At 34.0% G+C, this 7,760-nt stretch overlaps 1 long non-coding RNA gene across 1 annotated transcript; it reads left to right on the top strand.

Annotated features, from left to right (window-relative positions):
• The first annotated feature begins 5,841 nt into the window (after positions 1-5,841).
• LOC146734675 (uncharacterized) lies at positions 5,842-6,627 on the top strand. Its single transcript, XR_014931566.1, has 2 exons — positions 5,842-5,915; positions 6,315-6,627. It is a non-coding gene; the product is annotated as an uncharacterized LOC146734675 (long non-coding RNA).
• Positions 6,628-7,760: the final 1,133 nt, after the last annotated feature.

The following is a 7,760-nucleotide window of genomic DNA, read 5'->3' on the forward strand; positions in this document are numbered from 1 at the left end:
GGATTTTATCCTGCTTCCCCCCCATTCAAGAGTACCGTCACCATTTTCATGGTGGCCATCCTCCATTCTCGGCACTCTTGTTTGACCAAAACTTGCCACTCAAGGTCAGCGACCTTGACCTTGGCCCCAGGAAGTCAGGCAGAAGGGGCCCCCTGCCCAAATTTTTTCTTGTTTTTGTAGTTCTGTAATTGCTAGTTTTTTGTATTTGCATTATTGTTATGTATTAAAATATTTGATATATCAGACAACTTGCATAGCGGTATGTTTTTACAAACTTTTAAATAGGCATCAAGGAGGAGTGAAAGGTCGTAACTTAATTCTAGAATGGGTGTCAAGAAATGTTGGCAAATTACAGTCAATCAAAAAAACTGTTCACGACAACAAAATATTTAATATGCATTTTTTTTTATTTTGTTGGTAACGAATAGTATATTCTAAAAGAAGTGTGAATAAGTGAATAACTTACTCGTTATCAAAGTGTTGCAATTGTTGATTAGTACTCAGTAGTAATTATAATAACGTACAAAAAATAAATTCATTGAATTGTTATGAAATGCAAGTAAAATTCAACTTAGTTTCATCGTAAGCGAATGTTTTCGGTCACATGTAAATGCTCGATGTGATATGATAGTCGCCATGTTATCCATGCACACAAGATAGGTTTATTGACCAGATAGGTCAAGTCGCTATTTAACCAATCAAAACGCAGGAGGGTGCCAACGTGTTCAAATTACGATAGAGCATTTAAATATGTTAATGACAGTTCAGCGACCTCATGGTGAAAGCAACATACGGAAGAGATTTTTCAATATTTTGGTGCAATTTTTTGGCTTTGTTTGATTTGTTTTTTAAATCAAAATACTTTTTTTTTTAATCGGCCCAATTTAGAGAAATAAACGTATTGTCCCAAATAAGAATGTACCGGGTGGAATTTTTCAAGGAGAAAAATAAACGTACCAGAACGTTTATTGCGGACATGAGAGTAATTGTACTTTTAATGTATTTCTGTAACCAAATGTATTAATACTTGTATAATAACTTTTTTATAACATGTCCAAGGTTTTGTATGCCAGCACCAAGGAGTCCATTCATAACATCTAACCTATCAGTACTCACAATATCCTTTTGATACAGGTGAAACTGAATTAGTAATTACATTTGAAATTATTTTTCTTGGATTTGTTAGTCTGTCAAGTTTGTGTATTATTTGGTCCATAAAATTATAAACTTTATGGGTAACAACTTCTAATTCTACATGATTATCTGACTGAGAAAATATTTTACTAATTACTTAAAGATTTTGTTGTTTACTGTACTGTTAAGTCTGTGACTCGCATGCTCTCATTTCCTGCATGTATTTACGTTTTTGTTCACGTTTTAGTCTAAAACTCTTTTACTTAAGTCGAGGAATTCTAAATAAAGACAATATTAAAATAACACTTATATAATTGTGCAAAGTTAACTTGATAGTCTGGAAATTATGAAAAACTGTTCAGTATACAATAACAATTACTATATATGCCATCTTATAGTATAATTATCTTATTATGGGACTTATTATACAGTAATAACTTATTGCACTTAGTTTGTAACTCTCAGTGTGCAATGTATAATACTGAATATGCTTTATAGCAACTTATAGTATAATTATTATATGTGAACTCTAGGATATAACTTAGTGTATATGTACAGTAGCAACTTTACTGAACAATGAGAACTAGTACAACTGCTTACAGTAGAATACTATCTTATAATAATAATAATAATACAGTTTTATTGAACCGTAACGAAATTACAAATTTATTTTTGGCTGCAAGTAATAAAAGGTAAGGTAAAAAGGTAAGTAAAAAAACAAAACATGAGATTAGGCAGTAAAAATTAAATGTAGTTTCAGATAATGTGTCACATTAGTAATTAGTTTAGGATGGTTAGTATTAATAAGGACAATAAACTTGTTGATATTGTTTTCAGAAAGAAAGGTGGGGATTTCCTTAGTAATTTCAGCGTACAAGCCATGCGAGTATGGATCCAGAAGATGATGCTTAATTATGATGATTTTTTAACATTAAAATGATTGATATCTCTTATCTGCTTGTCAAACAAGTACTTGTCCATATTGAGCAATACTGCTGTGGAACAGCATTAATTAAAACAAAATGGCCACCAGTCGGCCATTTTCAATACATCTATATATCTATAACACAATGTAAAAAGAATATATAAAATTTTAACATAATAAGTCAAAGCATATTAAAGATATGGCTCTAGAAGTGCATTTATTTAAACAAAATGGCCACCAGTCATTGAAAAATAAAATCATCAGGAACCCGTAATGTCTAATGTATGTACCAAGATTGAATAAAATCCATCCATAAATGCTTAATAATTGATGATTTTTTAGTACAAAAATGGCCACCAATCGGTCATTTTTAATAGGATCATCAAACCAATATATATGTATATCTATGACATGATGTATAATGAATATTAGAAATTTGAACATAATCAGTCAAAGCAAGTCAGAGATATGACACTAGAACCACATTAGGTAAAAGAAAATGGCCGCCATCTGGCCATTCTGAATCCTATCTGAAAAACAAAATGATGTGCATCAAGATCCTATATGTCCAATGTATATACTAAGTTTGAGATTTGCGCATGTCTGGCTGAGAAGCGGACGTGTCTGATGGCAGCTCCGTAAATATTACAAAACTTCGGTAGTGTGGAGAAGAAGATTGATTTAAATCATAACTAAAGCAGTGCGAAATACTATTATATTCAATACGGTGAACCAATAAATGAGAAAGAAGCGCGGTCGGCAAAACAGGACACCAGTGTCTACAAGCAGTGAGTGCAGTCCAAACGAGAAACGTGGCAAGATGGCGGATACCAGTGTGGACAAAGACAATACAAAGGCAAGTTCGATGACACTAGAGTCGCTTTTCACGAAGCTTTCAGAAAAAATCAATGTGGTCTCTTCTGAATTAAAGCAAGAAATAAATGATATATCTAAAAGTATTACAAGCATTGATGAAATAGTCACGGGTCAAGGCGACAGAATAGAAAGATTAGAGACTGAGGCAGTTAATCTTAGAGAAGAGAATGATACGTTGAAAATGGAAATAAACTACTTGGAACAATATTCCAGAAAGTATTGTTTGGAATTCCACGGTGTTTATTTAGAAGATAGCAGTAATCTTTATATTATGAAAAAGATAATAAGTATTTGTGAATCAATTGGCGTAGAAGTTTTAGAACGCGATATTGACACCTGTCATCCGATTTCACGCAAAAGCCAAGGGATTCCAGTTGTTATTGTGAAATTTAAATCGTGTTACCTAGCCAGCTGTGTGTATGCAAAGAGAACCCACCTGAGGCGAAAATCAACGGAAGATTTGGGGATTAGTTCTCAATCAAAGTTCATCTATATTAATGAAAGCTTAACTAAGTATAGCACCAGTATCTTTCGCAATGCCAGAGAATTAGTTAAATCAAGAAAATGGTACACCGCTTGGACAAATCTCGGAACAACCTACGTAAAGAAGACGCGAGACAGCCGTGCTCAAAAATTCTCGATGTTGAACACTGCAGAATAATAGTTTTCTCCAGTTTAGCTACTGAAGTTAAATATTCTGTCTTTATACATATTTTTTGGTTGGGAAAACTATGGCGCAGATTTTTTGTATTTTATTAGTGTACATGTTTATTTTTGTCCATTTATTAACACCGAATATTTTTCAGAGTATCCATTGTTTATGTTATGTCATTACTTTTGAATACTTAATTAGGGTCCAAAGAAAAGGACGTGCTATTGTCAAAATAATAGTAGTTAAGATCATTCAGTATTACAATACGGTATATCAGGTAATTCCCCAACTGGAAATATATTATGGCTAGTTATAAAATATGTAGCATGAATGTACGAGGTCTCATGGATACTAAAAAAAGAAAAGATGTATTTAATTGGTTATGTGACAAGAACTGTGATATTTATTGTTTGCAAGAAACCCATTGCTCAGAAGGAGTAGTAAACAGATGGCAATGTGAGTGGTCGGGAATGTCTTTCTTTACTGCATACTCCAGTAACAGTGTAGGCGTGGCAGTTTTATTCAGGCAAAATTTTGAATATACTGTGAATAAAACAATAACAGATCCACGTGGTCGTTACATCATTATTGATTTGACCATTCAAGAAAAGCGTATATGCCTAGTAAATCTGTATGCACCCAATGATGACACACCCAACTTTTTTGACAATGTGACCTCGTACTTAGATGACTTTGCTATACCAACATGTTTATTTTGTGGTGATTGGAATGTGGTAAGAGATTAAAAAAAAGACTCGATGGGTTATTCAATGAAAAACAACCCATTAGCAAAAGAAAAAGTTGATAAAATAACAGACGAATACTTTCTTTTGGATATTTGGAGAGAACTGCACCCAAATGATAGAGCATTTACATGGAGAAAAAAGAATCCGCCTAAACAAAGTAGACTAGATTATTTTCTTACCACATCCGACATTGCATCTAATATTACAAATGCAGATATAAAACCAGGCTACAAGACTGATCATAGTTTAATTTCGGTTACTATTAACCAGAATGGGGAAAAACGAGGAAAGGGTTTCTGGAAATTTAATGTAGACCTTCTTAAGGATAAAGAATACATTAATATTGTCAAAAAAACTATAGAGGAAACGGTAAATGATTATATGGTGAATAGCAGTCCAATTGATGAAAGCGCAGAAGTTCCAGATACGGAGAAGTTTTCTATTTCCAGCCAGTTATTTTTCGAGGTTTTAAAACTAAATATCAGAGGCAAAACTATAATGTATTCCAGTCATAGGAAACGAGAAAATAATAAAAAACAATATTTATTGGAACAGGAAATTGACCTTAAAATACAACAAATTAATAAAAACATTCAAAAGGAACAACTGATAGAACTGGAAAATAAACAGTCCGAACTGGAACAAATGCGCTCTCAAGTGTTGAAGGGCGCTATGATAAGGTCAAAGGTAAATGACTCTCTTTATGGGGAGAAACCGTCTAAATATTTTTGTACACTGGAAAAAAGACAGTATGTAAATAAAACGATTGGAAAACTGGTTAAAGAAGATGGTTCTGAAATTTTAGATCAAGGAAAAATTTTGAAAGAAATGAAACAATTTTACAAAAACTTGTATAAATCAGCCAATCAAACAGTCGGGGATATTTCTGATCAAAATTGTTCATTTCTAAAAACAAATACACCAAAATTATCAACGGAGGAAAGAAATTCGTTTGAGGGAAAGCTACAATACAAGAATGTGCCAATGCTTTGAAAAATATGGTCAATGGAAAAACACCTGGTTCAGACGGTTTCCCCAGTGAATTTTACAAATTCTTTTGGAGAGATATTTCACCTTACCTTTTAATGAGTCTAAATGAATCTTATGAAAAGGGAGAATTAAGTACAACACAGAAAAAGGCCATTATAACTTGTCTGCCTAAACCAAACAAGAACAGATTCTTTTTGAAAAACTGGCGTCCGATATCTTTACTGAACATGAATTATAAGATTGGCTCAGCGTGTTTGGCAAATAGAATGAAATTAATATTACCATCAATTATTAATGAGAACCAAAAGGGATTTATGAAGGGCAGAAGGATCAATGATAATACCAGACGTGGCAAAGTACTAAAAAGTACTGCAAAGTAGTGGCAAAGTAGTGGCAAAGTAGTGGCAAAGTAGTGGCAAAGTACTGCAAAGTAGTGGCAAAGTAGTGGCAAAGTATGGCAAAGTATGGCAAAGTACGGCAAACTAGTGGCAAAGTATGGCAAAGTACGGCAAAGTAGTGGCAAATTACGGCAAAGTAGTGGCAAAAAAAGGCAAAGTATGGCAAAGTAGTGGCAAAGTATGGCAAAGTAGAGGTAAAGTACTGCAAAGTAGTGGCGAAGTACTGAAAAGTACGACAAAGTAGTGGCAAAGTAATGAATAGTGTGCAAAGTACTGCAAAGTAATGGCAAAGTACTGCAAAGTAGTGGCAAAGACCTAGTTTAGTAAATTTTTGTATGGCTTCATTTTTTGCCGATCGTCGAAACATTTTTTTGGAAACAACCTTCTTTCTGGAAGTTCAAAAATTGTTGGCTACGATTTATCAAAGTAACTAATACTAGTATTGTGTTTTGAAATAGTTGGGTAAAGTTTATCGTGGCAATTTTTAAGTTTAGCGACTTTTCAAAATGGCGGCAATTTGTTTATTTTCGTGTTGATCGTGACGATATTTTTTAAATACAAGTATTGATTCGCTCCTATTTCTTATCTTTTAGGAATGCTGTGACACATATGTGGAAAATTCAACTTAAAAACATCCAGAAATAGTTCTTTGGTATGGAATTCTATGTATAACTATTACGAAATATGCTATCGATAAACACGCACACTCGGAGATGCACAAGAAGGCCATGTCATTTAATAGAAGTGGGAAGCAAAGAAAATCACGGCGTTCTCAAAAGCTGCAGATCACTGGGCTTCCATGAAAGTCCAAAGAATCAACATTACATAGAAATCACACAGCAGCAGATTCATTTAATCTTCTACATAAATTTGTTAAAAAATAAAGACACATTTTCATCCATGCAAGCCTGTCATTATTGTTTTCTTTATCTTTAGACAAATGCTAATGATATGTAAATTATATGCAAATTAGCCGCCACTCTGATACATTTTTCTGGGGAGAACACTGGCTAAGTAGTGGCAAAGTAGTGGCAAAGTACGGCAAAGTAGTGGCAAAGTAGTGGCAAAGTATGACAAAGTAGTGGCAAAGTACGACAAAGTAATGGCAAAGTAGTGGCACAGTAGTGGCAAAGTACTGCAAAGTAGTGGCAAAGTATGGCAAAGTACGGCAAAGTACGGCAAAGTACTGCAAAGTATGGCAAAATAGTGGCAAAGTATGGCAAAGTACTGCAAAGTAGTGGCAAAGTACTGAAAAGTATGGCAAAGCAGTGGCAAAGTACAGCAAAGTACGGCAAAGTATAGCAAAGTATGGCACAGTATGGCACAGTATGGCACAGTATGGCAAAGTAGTGGTAAAGTAGTGGTAAAGTACGGCAAAGTAGTGGTAAAGTACGGCAAAGTAGTGGCAAAGTAGTGGCAAAGTATGGCAAAGTAGTGGCAAAGTACTGCAAAGTAGTGGCAAAGTAGTGGCAAAGTAGTGGCAAAGTAGTGGCAAAGTACTGTGAAATAGTGTGAAAATTTCAAGACAAACTGACAAAAACTATGGGAGCCATTTAATTTTCAATCTCCATGATCAACCAAAAAACACAAACAGAGATAATGCCCGTTTTATGAAAGTGACGTAAATAGTCCACAAAAATGGCTATTGCATCACGACGACATGCCACATCCATCATACACCAACGCTTGCTGATGTTCAATCATCAGATAAAAAAATAAAATACAAATATTTACAATATGTTTAATCGTCCATGGAGTCAAACCTTGTCATGGTGTTGTGTTATATCATTTCCACCATTGAGTGGGTTGAGTCTAAATTTACCTTTCCTCAAATCTTTAAAAAAAGAAATTTGTATCACGCAGTTTTTCACGATCACCGGTGAAATGTTGCTACACAACGGCTATTTGCAGTTTTTACTACTCAATTGCTCAAATGTCGGTAAGAAAAATCGAAATAAAAAGGAAACTATTGTAAATAGAAACAGGTTTCATTCTACTACTGACGAGACGAGTTGATAAAAATTAAACGAACCCTGACC

Source organism: Saccoglossus kowalevskii, chromosome 14 (genome assembly GCF_978046115.1).
Source record: "Saccoglossus kowalevskii chromosome 14, keSacKowa6.1, whole genome shotgun sequence".
NCBI lineage: Eukaryota > Metazoa > Hemichordata > Enteropneusta > Harrimaniidae > Saccoglossus > Saccoglossus kowalevskii.